This window comes from Perca fluviatilis, chromosome 14 (genome assembly GCF_010015445.1).
Source record: "Perca fluviatilis chromosome 14, GENO_Pfluv_1.0, whole genome shotgun sequence".
Lineage (NCBI taxonomy): Eukaryota > Metazoa > Chordata > Actinopteri > Perciformes > Percidae > Perca > Perca fluviatilis.
In genome coordinates this window covers 7,165,613-7,186,690 of record NC_053125.1, presented here as the reverse complement: position 1 = coordinate 7,186,690, position 21,078 = coordinate 7,165,613, and the positions used below count along the sequence as shown (strand labels likewise).

The following is a 21,078-nucleotide window of genomic DNA, read 5'->3' as shown; positions in this document are numbered from 1 at the left end:
CATAGGAGTCACAGTGGACTCGCGTCTCCTACATTGACAAGGTTGTGATGAGGCAGCCATCATATTAAGGGAAGAGGCAGAACGTGCAGTGTCGTTTTCGATGCAAAGCGCACTTGGGCGAGAAGAGGTCTTCTGGTTGCGGAGTTTACACTTAAAAAGAAACCCAACAATCTCTCTAAATACCCACAGGCCTCTGGAAACCCCATACACACTGCAGTGCACACACAAGAAAACACCCACGCACACTCGATCAGCGACTGCCCACACTACTGCACAGAGGAAGTGCCTGTGTGTGTGTGTTTCACTGAAGCAGCAATAGCATTCTAAGCCTACAGATAGCCAGGCAGAGACATGGCATAAGTGGGACAGATAGGGTCTGATGTCTAATTAACTTACTGCCTTCGGAGTGTGTGTATGTGTGTTTCCTTAAATCCAAGGCAAGCGATGATTACTGGGTAGAAGGAAGCGAGTGGGAGAGAGAACAGGGGCGCAGTGGTGCAGAGGAGGGTGTTGCATTGGAAGTGCATCTGTAGTTAGTATGAAAGCAGCTGGATGTGTACTTTAAATGTAGATCAGCTGCCACACGCAGAATTACTCCCTAAGAAGGCTGTCAAATAAAAAATGAAAATACAATTGGATGTGATCTTTTCACTGGCTGTTGTGACCATGCTTTCTGTGTCAGTTGCAGTAGCCGTCAAAAAAGTATCAATACATAACTAAAGATCATATCAGAAAGCCCGCTGATGCACCTGTGTGAGGAGAAAAAAAGCCTGAGCTGTTTCACACAGATTTACAGTGAGTGATGGAGAGGGTCCTGCCCCTCCACAGGCTCAATTCTCTTCAGCAGTTGCTGACATGGAAGCCAGAGCCAAACATTTCTGGGTAGAACACCGCATTGCGAATGTTGCGTACAATGCAAACACCTGATGGGTATTTGCTCGCATTGCAGGTTCAGCCTTTTTCTGAACTGAAATTCCCCGTGATGCCACATGTGCAGTTCTTTGCTCACAGACTTGTTTTTTAGCAAAAAGCAAAGAAAAGTGAGTGTTGATGGCTAGTTTTACTGCAAAATATATCTCTCTGATTTGAAAAACAAACTCAATAAGAGACTGAATTCAAACAGGAAGACATGGAGAGGCAGAGGCAGGCAGTGAATTAGACTATTTAATTAGACCAGACATGGTGTGCTGTCTCACACAGGCTAGGCCTAAAGGGGGAAGTATGAAGGGAAAGTCACTCTCAAGCTCCACTAATATAATGGGGCCCCGGTGGGACCAAACAGGGGGTCGATGCTTTTTTATTTATTTATATTTTTTTTTAAGCTTATTTCCTTTTTGTGCATGTGAGTGTGTGTTCATCTCAACAAACATCTCTCTGTGTTCAAACTGTTCAAAGGTTGGCTCCAACAGCCGAAGTTATCACTGTAGACATTGAGGTTAATGTGTGACTTTTTTTTGCCATTATCATCCTCAGCGGCAGCACAGCCGCACACAAATAGAGCCTCTTGCTAAGCCTGGTGTCATATCAGTCTTGTGTGGCTAAGCAGGCTGTTCACTGAGTTGTGAAATTGAAATGCAGCCTTGGTTATTAGACAAACAGCCCATCACCCGTACTGCTAGTTCACTGTCAATAGCCACTGTAGCGTCAACTAACAACACAACTCATTTGTTGATTAAGAAGAGCTGCGCCTGTGTGTTGTGTATGCTTATGTGCGCTCATGCAAGTTTATGAGTGTGTGTGTGTGTGTGTGTCAGTAGGATTGCACTTAGGTGCCATCACCGAGGCTACACGAGTGTGAAATATTAATCCTAAGCAGCAGTACAAATGAAAACATGACCTTTGGTTAAATATCCCATTTTAATCCATTAACCTTGTGACAGAGACATACACATATTAATTTACAGTATAGTGTGTGTGTGCACAGCCTACAGGGTTTCACCTACATGCAAATATCAGTGGTATACTCCAGTTAAAAGTAAATCAAAACTTTTTTTTTTTTTATATATTTAGGAAAAACTTGATTTTTTTTTATGATCACTGTACTTTTCAGTTTCAGTTTTTACAGTTCAGAACTTACTCATTTGATTCCCTTAGTTTAGTCCTGTACAGGAAGTAACCCATATAGTGTACAGACAAAGACACGGTTGTTGTAAAGATGACAAGTAAAGAAAATCATTGGGTTTGAGATTTCCATAGCTTATCGTGTCCTTGTTTGAACATGGTTATTTTGATGGGAAGCCAGTCAGCTAGCAGGGCAGCATGAGGTCATCTACCTTAAATGACGTCAGGGAACAGCCAGGGGCAGGCTATTAATCGTGAGGAACGGGAGAAGTCCCAGTGGGCTGGTAACATTTCAGAGTGATTTCTGTGGTCTATAACTAACGATATTGAGCCTTGCTGAAGAGCTGTGCGCTTGTGTCACCATAGTCTCGCATTGCCAGACCTTCCTCCACAGCGCTGCGGAGGAAGGTCTGGCTAGTCCATACAGCATTCCAGGATGGGAGAAAAACATGCTTTGGTTTATTGGCATTTCTTTAAACCAATCACAATCGTCTTGGGCGGGTTAGGGTTAGGGAGCCACGGTGCCTCTGCAAAATAGCCTCGGGAAGGAACTTGTTTTGGTGGAACACGTGTACGTTCAAAGGTTGCTTTAGTCGTGCAGCATTAAACTCCGATTGGACAGATAGTCTAGCTAGCTGTCTGGATTTACCCTGCAGAGATCTGAGGAGCAGTTAACCATAGTCCTCAGAAATTCACCGGAGTTTAGAACGCCAACAGCCAATAAGAAGATATTGCTTTAAAACCACTGGGAAAGGATGCAGTTCTGAATAACAAGTGTGAGACATGTTTACACACGTTTGTCGTAATTCTTAATTCTGTCGCTTAATGTAACACTGGTTTACAAAGCATGCATTTGTAAGGAAGAATCCCCTGTACGGTCAGTGGAGGGAGATTAAACTGCTGCACAGGTGTCTCCACAAGACACACACACTCAATAATTCAGAAGCAACAGCTGTCAAACCGACAACAGATGTGCATTATGTCTCTCTGAGCGGATGAGTAATTGATGCATTGCAAACTGTTAGTTTTACCATTTTTCAGTTTGAAAGTGTCGATCAACGTGTTACAGTTGGTTTCGTATTGGAGCCGGTATTAGTTTGGAGCTGTGTCAGAAACAAGCTCTTGTTGTGCCGTATTTTCCAAAAGCATCCTACCCTTTGACACATGGTCTCATCACTCTTCTCCACCCCTCAGAACAGCCATCCCTGAGCAAAGAGGGTTGCCACTGGCACTACTGATTAACATTAGTCACGCTATTGTCCTACCGCACAGGTTACCTTCAACTTCCTACTTCCAGCTGACAAGGCCTCTTGCATGAGAAGCAAAACATTTTTAGAACAACAAAGAAAGTTAATTTGCCTTTGACTAATTACTGCTACATACTGTATTCCCATTTTCCTCCCACCTTTGTTTTCAGAGATGCAACATGTAGTATGACCTGCAAGTCTGTAAAATAAAATACACAGATGTGTACTTCCATCTTTAAGCTATAAAGCAATTCCTGTGTGTGTGGACGTTTAAAACAACTGGCACACTGTAGATGTGAGTCATGTTTACAAAGGTTTTTGCTACTTTTATACTGGAGCTGGCCTGTAAAATCATACTGTGAAGACTTACCTACCTCCAAAATGGCTACAATTGAAAACATTGGCATGGGCATGCCAGCTGTAGTTGCTGAAGGAGACACAAGTTCTTCTCATTCACTTTTGCTCCTTAAACTTTGTATTTTGGGGAGTTGAACCAGCACTATTGATCCTGATATTGGTAGCCTTTGTTTTAAAAGAAGCCTTTGTTTGAATGAATTTTGGAAGCTGATACTTAGAATTACACCTCACACAGCACTTTATTTTTTCTCTCTTTTCTATTTGCTGTAAATTTGACATGACCTTTTAAGATGTTGATTTTCACCAACCATTTGATCTAAACCACTAACATTTTTCAGACAGAAGCAAAAATCCTATATATAATCTAATATTGGGAATCAGTTATCTCAACAGCTCAGTGTTTCTTTCTCACTGCATGCCATATGGGCTGATTCATGTTGCTACATTCATCATTGACAATCCTCCAGAGGGAAAGGTTAGCATTTAGCTAAAGGGCTGCCTTACATCAGCGGATTAAATCCCATATAAGCTCTTGTGTTGTTTGTTGTCTAGTCGGTGAACCCTACTTTCAGTTTCAAATATCAGTGGGAAAATTGATCAGGTATGAAAGTTTTGAAATGTTTTCTACAAGTTTGGCTTAGCGGTCTACATGCATTTCTATATTTCATTTTCACCTACACTCACAGACTTTTTTTTTTATATATATAATTCTTGGCTTCATTAGGATTCCATTGGAGTCACAGAGGTGTACAAGCTGTTGGGGGGGGGGAAAACAAGTCTGCTGTCTCGAGGCTTTCCAGATGCCCGTGGTATTTGTTAGAATGCAGTTTTGACAAGTCGCCCTTATTTGTTTAGTAGTTTGAAAAGTTGGCAGATACACAATGCCAAATCCTTTCCTCGCCTCATACCAAACTCTCTGCTTGTCTGCAAACAGCCGTGTTTTACATTTCCTCTGTGGACAGTTACACAGTTTTTCGATATCGGGTTCAAGAAGTCAAACGTCTTCAGCAACAAGTTTCGCTCATTAAAACTTCTTCCTCTGCTGACTGAAAGCCTTATTAGTGGTTCAACATACTGGATTAGTTGTTCCCTTTCTCGCCATTGGCATTTACTGTAATTTGACCTAAACATAGGTTGTTGCTTCTGTGTGTGTGTGTGTGTGTGTGTGTGTGTGTGTGTGTGTGTGTGTGTGTGTGTGTGTGTGTGTGTGTGTGTGTGTGTGTGTGTGTGTGTGTGTGTGTGTGTGTGTGTATTGCCAGTCTAAGCCTTTGTACCTTCTTCATTGTTACCATTGTGTTACTAGAGTTTTTATTCACAATTTTCTGTATTCCAGCAGTCTTTGTTACTGCTCGGGCAATGCCAACTGGTGGTTTTATTGGGGGGGTTACATTCAAAGCTTCTATTAAGGTTTTCAAATAAAGTTAGAATTTCTGTCATATTTTTTGACGTCATCACCCTTAAAATAAATAAAATATCCTTGAATAGAATCCTCAGTTTGAGTAAAGTGTTTCATCAGATTAAATGAGTTGGTCTTTTTTTTTTTTTTTTATAAGATCAACTTTCTTTAACGAATATAACTCGTCGGTTTTGCCAATATAAATACGTGTAGGCAGCAGGCTAATCCAATAATGTCCTAAAATAGTCATGAAATAACAATTGACCGTTCGCTAAACCCCGCCCTCGAACGGTCCTCGTCCAATCCTAGCTCAGCAACTGTAACTAAGGAGAAGGACCCCCGTCAAACATTGCAATTTCAGCAAGATCGTGAAACGATGCGCCTATGGTACAAACGTACCCCAAACAACCTCAACGTTGTCCTTTTTTAACACTGATTAAATGAGAACTCCGGGCAATTTTTACGTTAATCTTGACCGCTATATGCTGTCGATAGCAAAAAAGACGAGCCGAATCGGTGCTAGCAACACAGAGCTGCTAAAGCTAAGCTCCCACTCAGCTAAAACGGCAGTTTTGGGGGCATAAGATAAAGAGTGCCTTTGTGCCTCTTAACAGACACAAAATGCAATTAAAATGTGCAACATGAACAAGGCCCTTACATGACAACAAGATGCGTTTAGCAACTTAGCCATTGTTTAAATTCACCTATACCTCTTAGCTGCTAGCTGCCATCTGGGATGAGTGAGTGTGTTCAGCCAGGCTCCGGTAATAATCATCACGCAGCAGTTCCATGTGTATTTGTAGCATATATATATATATATATATATATATCTCCATTTTGTGTGCGATCCTTCTGGCGTTGGTGAATATGAGTCTCTGCAGTGGCGAATTGTGTGGTAGTTTCCTTAGCCAGGCTAGCAGCCCCGACCAGGCATCCTTCTACTTCCTCCCTCGCCTACCGTGGCCGACAACAATCCACAGGCGGCCGCTGGTCTGGTGGATGTCCTCCAGAGGACAGTTCATGCTTTCGCGGCGAAATTTTGAAGTTTATTCCCTCCTCAAAAATAGGCATTTGAGCACTGTAGTGGTTATGATCATATCAGTGACTATGTAACTACATGGAAACGGGCCAAATCATGCCTGTTTCCCGTACAGTAACAGCGCCACTGAAAGCTAGCTCTAGCTCCATAGTTACTCCAAGCTTCTTCCCTTGTGAACACCTCCGCTCTTCACTTTTCACACATTAAGCTCCGATCTGCACACTGCTGTTTACCTTTTCCTGCTACAACTGAATTCCCATGGGACTTAAGCGCAAGACTACAGCCTTCTGCAACGCTAGCTACTCTACAAGAAACAGGCATCACTTGGTCCGCCATGGCTATGTGTCTGGTTCTCAATTGTTTGACGGGCGTAGTAACAATAACTAGGGGGCGTGGCTTTTGCGAACGGTCAATTGCAGCCCTAGGCTTATAGAAACATTATGCTACAACAGAAACAACGCTCTGGAGTTATTGGAACTGTTTAAAACTCCAGTGAACAGCGTCGGCATTAACACATGGGCATTGCACACTTTACCCCCTCGAGTCCCCCCCACACACACACACACACACACCCACCCACCCTGACCAATTGGTAGGAGTTGCCAGTGCAGCGACAAGAATGGAAACCCCTCCTCCCCATACAGGCAATTGGGTTTGTTGGAATGCACCACCATGTTGGAGGTATCACTAATGGGAACTGAACTCTTGTCTTTGTAGTGTCAGAATTTCAAAGGCATCACTGGAGGGGAGTTAAAAGAGGACAACTGTCTTGTCTGTGTGCTGTCTCATACAGAGAATCAATAACGAGGCATTCCATTGAAGAAACCACCTGTTTGTCTAGGACAATGTTTTTCTTGTTTCCCAAGAAGAGACACACTCACACGCACACACACAGCTACACTACTCTACTTTACGGCCGATGATGACATTAACATATTAAGTAAAGCATTTTACAATGGAAAGTTTGTCAGGCAATTTGCCAAGGATTCTCATACAATTAAAAGAAGCCACAGAAGACGACATCAGGCACCCTTCCAAACAAACACCTCGTTGTTTTTCATTTTCTCTCCGCTGTTCGCACAGTAATCTGTTATAAATTGTGCAAGCGTGTGCATTTCATTAAATTGAATGTATCTTTCTCTTTAAGCAGTTCACATTAGAACTATAATCCGTTTTTTTAATGAGCATCTTTCTGTACGTGGTTCCCATGGATCCTTGAAAACGTTTGCGGATTTGATTTGGCCTTGAACGATTTTGAAAACGTACATAAAGAAATAGTAATTGGAAGTGCTTGAATTTAGATTATTGTGCCAGAATAGAAATTGAGGTTCTTCTTTTACTTAACATTAGTAAATAAGCCACCTTACCTCTCTGTCGCTTTGGCTCAAATGACACAATATATTGTTAGAGAAGACGAGAGACCACATAGTCTGCCATCACTGAAACAAAGCACAATTGAGAATTTCTCACGCATTTAAGCCTCTCTCTTTTCATTTATTGTCTGTAAGCTTCTGTAAAGCCTGCTAGTTGTCATTATAAAAATTCCTTAGTGTTGTGACAGTAACAAACTTTAATCTAAACTATTCCGCGGTGGCTCCTTGAATTTGAAGAAATTGGGCCTGAAAAGTCCTTGAAAGGTCATTGAATTTTACGTTTAAGAAGGTGTGAATGTTATGTTTCAGACCATATGCCTCTGTGATTGCTACGTTTGGAAGTGTCTTTCTGCAAATACCCAAATGGTTTTGTGTCTTCTCTGAGATATTTTCACCACAGTTCAATATGGAGTTAATGAGCCAATGCTCACTGGAGCCACAGGAAAAGGAAAATCCATACCTCTGTATTTCACGTGGCCTCCTCCATGTTACTGATGTAAAATATGCCGACATTAGCCTGATTGTTGTAGCAGAGAAAGGCCAGCCATCTATGTGAAATAGGAAGTGTACAGTTAAGTTATCTTGGAAATAAGTTGTAGTTCTTGTTTAGAACATTGGACCTGTGGTAAATAATAACCTTGACTTGCAATTGCAAACAGCTAACAAACGACACTCTGAAAAGGCTTTTTTTCCCCATAAATGACTGTAGATGAAGCCTTAAATCACCTTTCATAGGTGGTATTAGTAGTACCATGCATAGTATCAAGTTTTAAGTTTTCTTTTCTCATTAAAAAAAAACGTGAGTACTATGCAATAAACCTAAATGCTGACATGCTGTCCTTCTAATCCCAATTTATTCATGATTAACAATTTTTATTTTAACACAACACACAAAACATACAGACAAGAACAAATGACACAGTAAACACAATATTCAAAACCATACAAAAAAAATTATGTCAACAAACACAAATCAAATGAATTTATGTATGAATGACATTATAATCCCAATTCTGAAGGGACAAGGTTTTTGAGAAATAAGTCTAATATTACTAATAATGGCACTCTTAATGTGATAAAATGTAAAAGGTGTGTGTGTAAGTCCAATTTAATGATGGGGGTGGGGGGTCTCGCGTTGCTAAAGTGAAAGGGCATGTTCTGTTTCTCTTATGTACTTTGCTTGTCTTGCAATCAGCTCCCTGTTGGTGAAGGAGCCCACCATTCAGGAGCACACGAGCCTATCGTTAGTGTCAGTTTACTTGACATTTTCTTTGTGTCCCCGTTGAGCCCGGAGACTGAATAGCCCTCCGCTGTGATAATAGTCACCTGCTAGACACCCACAGTAGGCCGAAAAGAAATGACTGGGGAAAAATGAACGAGGAGAAATGACAAGAAAGAGTGCAAATCAGAGAGGTGGAGTGGAGTCACGAGGCTGCTCCTATGGTATACAAAATAGATTGCTGCCAAGGTGACAGACCATTAAAGACAACTGTTTCTTCCCCATTAGTCTTACCACCTCAAATTATCCTAAGAACAAGAGTATGAAAAACGGAGGACAGGCAAAGCTATCTCATTAAAATGCTAGATTTAAACGTGACAGTGAGCAGCCCCCCCTCTCCCCCTAGAAATATAATTGCACCCGCCCCCAATCCATTGGGCTAGAGTGCTGTCAATCTGACAATTGTGATTTTCTTCAGATCAGAGTATCACTTGGCTGCCTGTTCTGCCAATTTTCCCAGCCCTTGTGACATGACCAATTACTGTTACCATGATGACTATCCAAACACACCCCCAGCTGATTATTGGTTTCTCCCCCCCCACCCCACTCTAAAAAATCCTGGAGAGGGAATCAAAAAGGTCAAACCACAGCACCGCCTTGTTCCTTAACACACAATGCTGACACAGCCCAACTCTACACGAGGTTATGTGACTAAACTTACAGTCTACCGGTGAAGAACAGATTTTGTATGCAAATCACACTTGATTCTATTCTGACCAGCTCTATGGAACAATTTAACTTCTTTCTTTCTATTTTTTTTCGTGGCCACCTGCCAACCCTTCAGCGACCTTCATATACTGTCAATCAGCGCAACGGCATAGGGGATCGAATTAAAACGAACCATGCTCTCGTCAAATGTGACCTGCAGCTACATTTAAAGGTGGAGGAGCAAAAAGAATCTCATCAAGGGTCTTTATGCCAAGGGCTCTTAATACGCATGTCCCCACCTGCTCACCTAGTCATGGCAATAGAATAGTTTACGGACACCTTGTAGACATAAATTTGACTAATAAAGTCAAGTAGGCGATTAGAATGGCAGATGCAAATTGTACTGGCAAATTCTACAGTGCAATATCAAAAAGATGAAACCATGTGAAAGTAACTGATATAATCAATAAGCTTAGTTGAGGCAATGCATTTTTTTTTTTTATGTAATTTGTTTCAGATGGGCTAATCTTGAGCTAAATGTGGACATATATTCTCTCTAACTTTTCCCATTACAATAAAACTCAAGTGATGACAAATACTGTCTGAATCCTGCAGCTCTTTATCCATGTCCAGGAAATGTGAAGCTCACCCAGACTCTGAGGCTCAAGGCAAAAGAAGGCAGTGTTGTGGCCGGGTTAGCTCCGTTGGTAGAGCAGGCGCACATATATAGAGGCGTATGCCTCGACGCAGAAGGTCCAGGGTTCGAGTCCGACCTGGACGATTTTCCTGCATGTCTTCCCCCTCTCTCTCCCCTTTCACATCTAGCTGTCCTTTCCATTAAAGGCTGTAATGCCCAAAGAAATCTTAAAAAAAAGGCAGTGGAGATCCCTTAGAACAAAAAGAAACACTGTGAATGGCATGATAGCACATTCACTATGGCTCAAAAGGCACCTACTTTACTTTCCAGCAAATGAGCTGCAGACAGACAGCACATTAAAGCTCCTTCATTACAGGACTGCAATCAGTCCATGGATCGATACATACAGTAATCACCAGCTGTGCAGATAAAGGAGAGTGGAGAGGATTGACGGTGGGAACAATGCTCCTCTTTTGGAGCTTTGTCTCAATGGCTCTGTAAGAGACTCCAGGCAGAGATCCACAAATGACCAATGCAGCTAACTAGATAGTGTCCCAGACGAGGTCAGGGCTGGACATGGGGAAACAAATAGAGACAGGAGTCATAGACGGTTTCTTATACAGTTATACATTCAAATAACTTCTACTTACTAGGGGTGTCACAATTTTGATTTTAAATTGAAAATCGATCAGAAGCAGGATTGACGATTCCCCCAGTATTTTTTTTCCCTCTCCACCCTTTACCTACTTGCACATGTCCAAAGGAAAAAAAAACACTAGAAAAAAGTCAAGCTGCAGGCCGCTGCTAAGCTAACAGCACTATGTCTTTAGCTGGTAGCATGCAGCTAAAGACATAGGGCTGTTAGCTTAGCAGCGGCCTGCAGCTTGAACTTTTCATAGATAACACGGCCACTGGCGGAGTCAGAGATGACAGAAAACAACAGAAGTGGAAAATCCTCCTGCTTCCCTGAAGTCACCGTGTGGCAACCTTTTGCCTTCCCCGTGAGTGAGTTATGGAAACAAAGGTAAAGCATGTGGGCTCTGACGGGACTCCATAGCACATTCATGTGCACCTTATTTAACCAATGGTGCATTAAATTGTACTTTGTTAATTTTGAGACAGTCAAACTGCAAAATAGCCTTTAGTGGCCCTAATTGTGGCGTTGCTGTCACTGCTGAATTTTAAAATCGAATCGTGAGCTTAAAATTGAAATTCAAATCGAATCATGGATTTGGAGAGTTGTGACACCCCCTGCTATACACGTACCTAATTATATAATAATATACATCATTTTATGAATAAACATACACTGTTTAACTCCTACTAGACTAGATAAATGCAAACCCAGTCTAATTTCAATGATATAAACTCTGTATATATTTATTTAAACAAGAGCGTGCATACCTTTATGGTGACTTACAGTCTGTTGCTTTTTTTTTAGATGACCCAGCCCAGTAAACAGCAGGTTTTGAGAGACTGGTCATTGCCAAAGTAGTACATCATTGGCTTTTGTCTGAGCTTAGACTACTATGCATGTTTTTGTTAAGCGAGGCTGGCAGGTCAGATTTATGTGCGAGGGAGATAAGGAAGGTAAAATCTATAAGGAGTGAAACCTAAAGCTGGAAGGGAGCACGCAGATCTGAGTAATCGATCAATCATCCCAACAAAGCGGTTTCTCTGCACCCCACCACCTTGGGACACTGGACACTGTTGCCCCACTTTTAAAAAATATGCATTGCCTCGTCCTCTGTAATTTGCTTTCCCTTTCTTTCTTTTGTTCTTTAATTTTTTTCAGTCTTTTTTGTAGTACTCCATTGTTATGCTATAGTTTGCAGCATGCAAACCAGCTGTGGCTATAAGAGGGATATGTTCTCTGTGTGCCAAAGCTCTTCATCATTGACTAGGAGTTGAGTCGGTGTATTCATGTGTCAGTTTATTTTGTCATGGCGGTGGTGTCTTTTTGGAAGGATGTGTGCGTGTGCAAGTTATTCAACAATGGCCAGGCATTTAATAAGTCAACACACATTTTCTGCAGCAGTTCACAGGCCTTTGCACGTTCCTCGGAGCTAGTACAGGACACTAGCCGGTGTCTGTGTGGACTCAGCAGGCCGGTTTGATTCATGAAGCAGAATCAAAGCTTTCATATGCCCCATACATATCCCACCAATCTCTCTCATCTCACTGTTGAGTCGTATCTCTATAGCTGTCTGATTCTCTCTCTGCGGGGTGGGTGGTTGGCACTTGTCGGAAGCTAATAGAGGTTGTGTGTGTGTGTGTGTGTGTGTGTGTGTGTGTGTGTGTGTGTGTGTGTGTGTGTGTGTGTGTGTGTGTGTGTGTGTGTGTGTGTGTGTGTGTGTGTGTGTGTGTGTGTGTGTGTGTGAACAGTAACGAGTGGATTTTCCAGCATGTGGTCATCTAGATTTTGGATTTCTTCACATACAGTACACACACTTGTCTGATTCCATTCTCTCGTTTCTAATTCCCCTAAAACTACATAATTACTCCCAATATGTAATTTAATCGGCGAAAAAGCACTATGTTAAGGTTCATTATGCGTTGACTAATGCACCACACAAGTTTGGATGGAGCAGCTATTCATGCAGCTCATCTTATTATACCTGCTCGCTCTCTTTCTCTCTCTCTCTCTCACTTAGTCTGAGCTAAATCCAATTTTATAACACATGCTGCACTGCGCTTTTATTACTGTAATATCTACCAAAGAACCGCCTAAAATGGCACTTTCGGGGCACCATTGACGCACACAGATTGTATTTGTGTACTCATGACATTTCATCACCATTTATGAAGCTCCAGAGTGGAAACACTTGTTATTGATATCAATAGATCCAAATTCATGGCATTGCTGTTGCAGGCAAGCTAGCTCACTGATTTACAAATCTCAATGCTCATACTTGACTTGTGGCTCTCAAGTGAAGCTATAGTAGGACTATGAGTACAGTACATGTGTGTTGGTGAATGGCATAGATTCACCTCGAACTGGAGCTCCCTCCTCCTCCTCTCTCTCCTTCCCCTCTGCCTCCAGAACAATGAACGCCACAGGCTTGCAGAGTGCAAGATTCTTGACACGATGACTGCAGCAAAGTGCTTAGCTATTGCTAATAGCCTGTTTGTGACAGGAGAGGGGCAGTGGTGGTTGAGGTTATTGAATCCATTTTGTGTAACGTATAAAGTCAGAGGACTTCAGGTGTTCGCCGAACAGGTAGGTAGCAGAAGGAGAGGCTGAATCTCTAATGAATCTGGAGGATGAAGTTCCAGATCCCTTCCGAAAGTCCGAGAAGTCCCAAGATGGCTACTCTCGCATTGCCAGAACACAGCACTGGGTCAACACTGGCGTACGGTCTGGCTACACCGCCTACCTATTCTGGGAGAGGCGGGAAAATGTTGGATAAGGAAAAGTTTTTTGATTTAAAGGCTTCAACAGAGTCAGACTGTCTGATGTCAGCGGGAAGGTCAGGCAACACAGTTGAAATATTGTTGTTTCAGCAAATCATGAAGGCGCGTGCTCATTCACTTTTTTTTTATTATTCAGACATAGAAAACAAATTCCGCAACGTGTGACAGGTAATAGCAGATGGTGCACAGAACAGATCAACACAAATTGAACAAGAACAAAAATAAAAAATACCCAGTACTAAAGGTCTGTCCACCAAACGCAACAAAACCAACTACCGGAGGAACTCAGCATTTAATTTATAATAAAGATGCTATTACGGCTGGCTACATTTCAAATGAGTCATTTCTGTGATGTAGTCAGGGCCTTATGTGAGGTTAATTGAGACCTTGACAGCACTCTAAGTCTCTGCTGTGTGCTTGTGTGTCTTGTCTTACCTCCGGCTACAGTGTCGGCTCTTGGGCTTTATGGAAGGAGATTTGATCTGAGTGAAAAGATACACAGTCTGTGTGCGTGCGTGTGCGTGTTTGTGCATGTGTGTATGCGTGCAATCACAAGAGTGCTACCATGGGAGCGAGAGGAGGAGATAGAGATGTACACTAGCTATAAGAGGAGAAACGAAATGTGTAGCGACAAGCGTATATTCAACGGAGCTGAAGTGTTCTCAGAGAAGGATAGAAAAGAGTCGTTCCTCATATTAGTTTATGTGTATTGAAAGCCGAGGCTGAAGTGATCCTCTTCCTGGAGCACACAGGAGATACAGGGAATTACTAACTCGTAATATGAAATGGATCTGCGTCAATTCTGGAATAACCCAACGATGTATTACTATTCTTTTTCTGTACCCCTGACTCTAATGATATGACTGTGTTCATTTATCGAGGGAGCATTGTTTTGTTGGCATCGTGACCAGACTGACGGGTGCAACAGTGAACCCCTCCTCCTCGTCCTCTCCTGTCACTCCCTGACTCTTTCTGCAGCTTTATCTCCTCCTCTCAGTCTTCTATTCATTAAACAGACGTAAACAAAAGAAAGTTTTTGGTTTGCAGCTCGTGTCTCTCTCTATTGCATTGCGCTCCATCTCACTGAGCTCATGGTAGCAATCAGAAGCTGTTTGTTGCTTACCGTTAAACAGCCCATACTTTGGGAGGGGGTCCAACTTAATACATAATTGAAAATGGTTGCTGTGGTCCATTTGCTACGCTTTTGTTCTTCCTACATCAGCAACGCAGGCACCGCCAGGAGGCTGCTCTTGGGGGATTTGCTTTTTTCCCCTCCATGTCATTCCCCCCTCCCCCTTCATCTCTTTCTCTTCCTCCTTTGATGCCTTTTTTTATGACAATTCACACTTCAGTTGAGATTGCTCTAGATTTCAGCCAAAATGCTCTTTTAAGTAGCTGTCTTTGTCTGAATGTCATTCGTCCCTCACTTCCTCGTTTTTTTCCCCCCTGACACATACAATGCTGTCTTTTATATGAGTGCATGCCCCCATATTACGTGGCTGTGTTTGTCTCAGAGTGAGCTCTATTAATGTTCCAGACATATAGCAGTTAGAACGTCACTTAACACAGCACTCTTTCTGTCTCTCACTATAGCTTTTTTTTTTCATATGACCTTTATGCAGTTCTTTGAAGGTCCCATATTATGCTCATTTTCAGGTTCATATTTGTATTTATTTATAACATATTTACTTGATTTAATGTTTAAAAAACACATTATTTTTTCATACTGTCTGTCTGAATATACCTGTCTAAAACACTCCGTTTTAGCGCCTGTCTCTTTAGGCCAATCTGCTCTGATTGGTCAGTGTTTCTGGGTCTTCCAATCTGCACTCTCGGAGGAATCTCTGCACTGCCATTGCAGCTGGGGAATGACTGTAACGCCACTCTTTCTATATATATATATATATATATATATATATAGTACAGGCCAAAAGTTTGGACACACCTTCTCATTCAATGTGTTTCCTTTATTTTCATGACTATTTACATTGTAGATTCTCACTGAAGGGATCAAAACTATGAATTAACACATGTGGAATTATGTACTTAAAGTGCCCATATTATGAAAAAATCACTTTTTCTGGGATTTGGGGTGTTCTTTTGTGTCTCTGGTGCTTCCACACACATACAAACTTTGAAAAAAATCCATCCATGCTGTTTTGAGTGAGATACAGTTTCTGAATGTGTCTGCCTTCAGTCTCCTAGTGAGCTGTTCAAAATCGGCCTCAAATGAGCTGGCTAACCACAACCGTTAGCTTGTTAGCATGCTAACCGTTAGCATTAGCATGCTAACGCTAATGCTAACGCTAGCATGCTACGTCGTTCTCAATAGCAAAGCACTGCTACAACACACACAAGTTCACCATAATCTACAAAAGAACTACTTACATGTGCGCCCTCATTTAGAAGTCTCCCAGCTAATCCTGCCTTGTAACTGACCAAAGTTGGAGAAACAGGCTCTCTTTTACTGTCTCTAGAGTTAGCTAGCTGACATGCTCTACATCTGAGCTACTGAGCATGTGCGAGTGCAATCAAAGATAGTACAGAAGAAGAAGATGAAAAGAGGTCTCACTCTGTAGCTAAAACAGAAACCAGGTGAAAAGAGGAACTACAGCAGTGAGAGAGAGCTGTGCAGTACAACAACAATATGGTGTTTTTTGAAAATTAAACCATGTAAACCTATTCTGGTACAACCTTAAAATACAGTCATGAACCTGAAAATGAGCATAATATGGGCGCTTTAACAAAAAAGTGTGAAATAACTGAAAACATGTCTTATATTCTAGTTTCTTCAAAGTAGCCACCCTTTGCTCTGATTACTGCTTTGCACACTATTGGCATTCCCTTGATGAGCTTCAAGAGGTAGTCACCTGAAATGGTTTTCCAACAGTCTTGAAGGAGTTCCCAGAGATGCTTAGCACTTGTTGGCCCTTTTGCCTTCACTCTGCGGTCCAGCTCACCCCAAACCATCTTGATTGGGTTCAGGTCCGGTGACTGTGGAGGCCAGGTCATCTGGCGCAGCACTCCATCACTCTCCTTCTTGGTCAAATAGCCCTTACACAGCCTGGAGGTGTGTTTGGGGTCATTGTCCTGTTGAAAAATAAATGATGGTCCAACTAAACGCAAACCGGATGGGATGGCATGTCGCTGCAGGATGCTGTGGTAGCCATGCTGGTTCAGTATGCCTTCAATTTTGAATAAATCCCCAACAGTGTCACCAGCAAAACACCCCCACACCATCACACCTCCTCCTCCATGCTTCACGGTGGGAACCAGGCATGTAGAATCCATCCGTTCACCTTTTCTGCATCGCACAAAGACACGGCGGTTGGAACCAAAGATCTCAAATTTGGACTCATCAGACCAAAGCACAGATTTCCACTGGTCTAATGTCCATTCCTTGTGTTTCTTTGCACAAACAAATCTCTTCTGCTTGTTGCCTCTCCTTAGCAGTGACCATGAAGGCCTGATTCGCACAGTCTCCTCTTAAAAGTTGTTCTAGAGATGTGTCTGCTGCTAGAACTCTGTGTGGCATTCATCTGGTCTCTAATCTGAGCTGCAGTTAACTTGCGATTTCTGAGGCTGGTGACTCGGATGAACTTATCCTCAGCAGCAGAGGTGACTCTTGGTCTTCCTTTCCTGGGGCGGTCCTCATTTGAGCCAGTTTCGTTGTAGCACTTGATGGTTTTTGCGACTGCACTTGGGGACACATTCAAAGTTTTCGCAATTTTCCGGACTGACTGACCTTCATTTGTTAAAGTAATGATGGCCACTCGTTTCTCTTTACTTAGCTGATTGGTTCTTGCCATAATATGAATTCTAACAGTTGTCCAATAGGGCTGTCGGCTGTGTATCAACCTGACTTCTGCACAACACAACTGATGGTCCCAACCCCATTAATAAGGGAAAAAATTCCACTAATTAACTCTGACAAGGCACACCTGTGAAGTGAAAACCATTTCAGGTGACTACCTCATGAAGCTCATTGAGAGAACACCAAGGGTTTGCAGCGCTATCAAAAAAGCAAAGGGTGGCTACTTTGAGAAATCTAAAATATAAGACATGTTTTCAGTTATTTAAGTACATAATTCCATATGTGTTCATTCATAGTTTTGATGCCTTCAGTGAGAATCTACAATGTAAATAGTCATGAAAATAAAGAAAACCCATTGAATGAGAAGGTGTGTCCAAACTTTTGGCCTGTACTGTGTGTGTGTGTGTGTGTGTGTATATATATATGTGTATATGTATATATATATATATATATATATATATATATATATATATATATATATATATATATATATATATATATATATATATCCGCACAGAAGTCCTGACGGCTCGTTTAAAGGCACAGTTTCTGAATATGGGCTGGGCGCCTTTCTCTGTGGATTGAGCTTTTTGATACTTTCACAGTATTTCTATAGCACCTCAACCTGCTTTATAATCAAGAAAAAAATGTAAATCTCACTTTTTAACTTGGTGTTAATTAAAGGGATATTTCACCCCCGGAAAGACAAATATGTATTTAAATTGGGTCATTTATGTAGTAGAAATGTGAAATTATTTTAGAAATTGGTGCCTTCTAGACCGAGAAAAGCCAGAAAATGTGTTTTTGGCTCTTGTGGATTAAAGACAACAACTCCCAGAATGCACTTGCTTCGCTTCCCTGCGAGGCAACTCCCAAGCCACGCCTACCGGTTACAGAGTGCAGTCAAGTGGGTTTTATTGTCATTTCAACCATATACACTGTATATAGTGAAATGAAACCGTATTCGTTACACATTTAAAATATATAAAAACAACATTTTATAAAAACATTATATAAAAACGACATAACGAGACAGGCTACATTTAGTGCACACACATCATAGACTATACATAAAGTGCAATTACTATTCACCGTGAGGTGAATGTAGAATATAAGAACTTTCTTGAGATTTGCGTGGTTGAAACCACCAGCAACAATAAATAGTCCATCCGGATGTGCGCCTTGGAGCTCACTAATAGCTCCGTAAAGTTCAGCTAACGCATTGGTAGCATTAGCGCTTGGTGTGATGTAAACACAGAGTATAAACACAGACGTGAATTTGCGTGGAATGTAGAATAGTCGGCATTTAACAGTCACAAACTCCACCAGCGGTGAGCAGTACTTGGATACAAGCACCACATTTCTGCACCAGTCCGTGTTAACATATAGCCTATGCACAGTCCACCTCCACGAGTCTTACCCTACAGAGCAGCATCTCTATCTGCTCGGAAGGCTAGCAGGCCTAGTAGCTGGATAGCGGAGTTGTTCAGCCATGTTTCCACGAACAAAAACACAGAAGTCTCTGACCTCGCGTTGGGAGTTTCGTTGAAGATGGATGTAGTCCAGTCTGTAGTCAAATGAGCGGACATTTGCAAACAGGATGGATGGGACAGGTGGCTGGCTAGCATTAGCCTTCCACCTAGCTCGAACTCCTGCCCTCGTTCCGCGTTTCCGCTTTCTCGCACACCGCTTTCAATGTCCCCTTCCCCGGCTAGCGGTCTGCTAGCAGGCGAAGCTCGCGTAGTGTGTCGAGTATTCCGTCTGTAATAAAGTTTCCTGCATATTTTCTGATCTGTACCAATGTATCCCGGTGGTACACTTTGTCTGTCTTTGGCAGACAAACATTTTACATTCTACTGCAGCAGCTGCTCCGTCCGCCTCTTGTTCCTTCATCATCTGCAACTGTTCCTCGCTGTATTGCGGCTCGTACAGGTAGCCACGAGCATCAGATTCGCGCACCAAATCCCCTTCGGCCATATCATCTTCAAAACTACCTTCCGCCATCGTGGTTAGACTACTAAAGTATGAATGAATTACTCCTCTTTCTTCACAAAGCCATAGGCTGTTAGCTTAGCTTCAAGATGGCTGACACTATTTTGAAATTCTGGGAGTGAGGTCCTACCCCCTAGGGGCGGGTTGAAACACGAAGCGGGAAGTGTAGCCATGCCTCGGAATGCCAAAGATACGCTAATGAAAAATGTTTGCGTCATCAGAGGCTTTTTTCCAGACACAGAAAACAGACCTCTCTCGTCTCAGGGGGACATGAGGGAGGGAAGCACGGTCATTCGAAAATACTACCGGGTTTCTACTGATACAAAGCTCAGTGCTAATCGGTGAAGTATCCCTTTAACTAGTGTAATCAACTTTGCTCCATGTAGGCTATGACACGTTGAACTGTCAGTGGTCATATCTCAACACGTAGTGCACAGCTATGACATGGACACACTATTATCCATCTCCACTCTTCTCTCCTCTCACCTGAGATTGCTTCTGTGGCGAACCCGCTCGCTCATGAAATTTGGCTTTCAATCTTTCTGCCAACGGACCACCCCTGTGGCCAGCCCCAGCTTCCCTACCCAAGGGAAATGCACCGAGGTCTTGAAGCGATCCTGCTGTAATGGAACTTCAGGATAAACTAGATTTGATGTTCCACCCATCCAGGGGCCTCTTGGCGGTTTGAGTTTGCCCCCTCTCTATCCTGTGTCAGCCGTAAACCTCATTACCTGAGGCTGATTGTTCAATCTGCCCTTCCCCCTTACCCCCGGGGGGAAACAGAGGTGAGGAGGGGCAAATGAACACAGGAAGTGGAGTGTCACTTCAGATCACAGTTCATGTTGGGAAACTAGTTGATTTGTTTAACCGCTGAGTGGGAGAGTTATTGGAGAAGAAGCTGCTTATTTGTGTCACATATTTTGGATTGTGGTATTCAGTCTTTTTTATTGTTATATCTAAATTGAGATAAAACTCCATTGATCCTGCAGGGAAATAAGTAGGAACAGTAATATGACTGGGGGAGCAGAGCAGGATATGTTCCAAAGAATCAGCATAAAACACTACAAAGACTAAATAAAATAGACTGTATGTGAAATGGATTCATGGGTAAATGATACGGTGAACAAGATAAAAGCTAATCTCCCGCTCACTGCCCTCACTGTCCACACTTTGACTCGTGTGATTGAGGTGTCACTGTTGTACATTTTGTTGCAGCGATCCTCGCTGTTCTGACAGCTGCAGGTGTTGGTTCAGTTCCTGACAGATGCACACTGCATCTCCCCTGCTGCTGTGAGGCTAGTCTCTGACATGTGTCCATTATACAAACTGGCTGTTTTGACTGGTAGTGTGTGAACGAAGCGCACTGCAGTGGGAGGAGGTCACGTGCTGCTGACGGAGTGACAGACATAGCAAATATAGCAAAGTTGTCAACACCTTTTGGTCCCTCTCTGTTTGGGCATTCATGCTCCTGTTATTATCTCTGCTGTTTCCTCTCATACTGCTGTTAAACTATCACCCTACATTGAAAGTGTTTCATGTGTTGCGGCTACAATGTGTTGTTAATTTATTTTTAAACTAAAACAAATGCTCTTTTGGCCCTGTGACGTTTCCACGATGAAAACATGTCTTGCGAGCATGAGAGCCACAGCAACAGTCCATGTCGTAACCACAGCTAATCAGTTTCATCTCAAAAGATTTTACCCATGGGATTTTTGCAAAAAAATAAGTAATGAAATGGGTTCTCAGTGCTGGTTAAGAGAGACCTGTGAGCAATAACAGTGTTTAGTTTGGAGTTAATCTGCTCAGAAACAATCGTTTATG

General features: G+C 42.3%; 1 protein-coding gene across 8 annotated transcripts in view; it reads left to right on the top strand.

Moving 5' to 3' along the window:
* nrxn2b (neurexin 2b) overlaps window positions 1–21,078 on the top strand; it is a 669,808-nt gene that overhangs the window by 208,388 nt on the left and 440,342 nt on the right. The gene's annotated exons all lie outside the window — the stretch shown is intronic.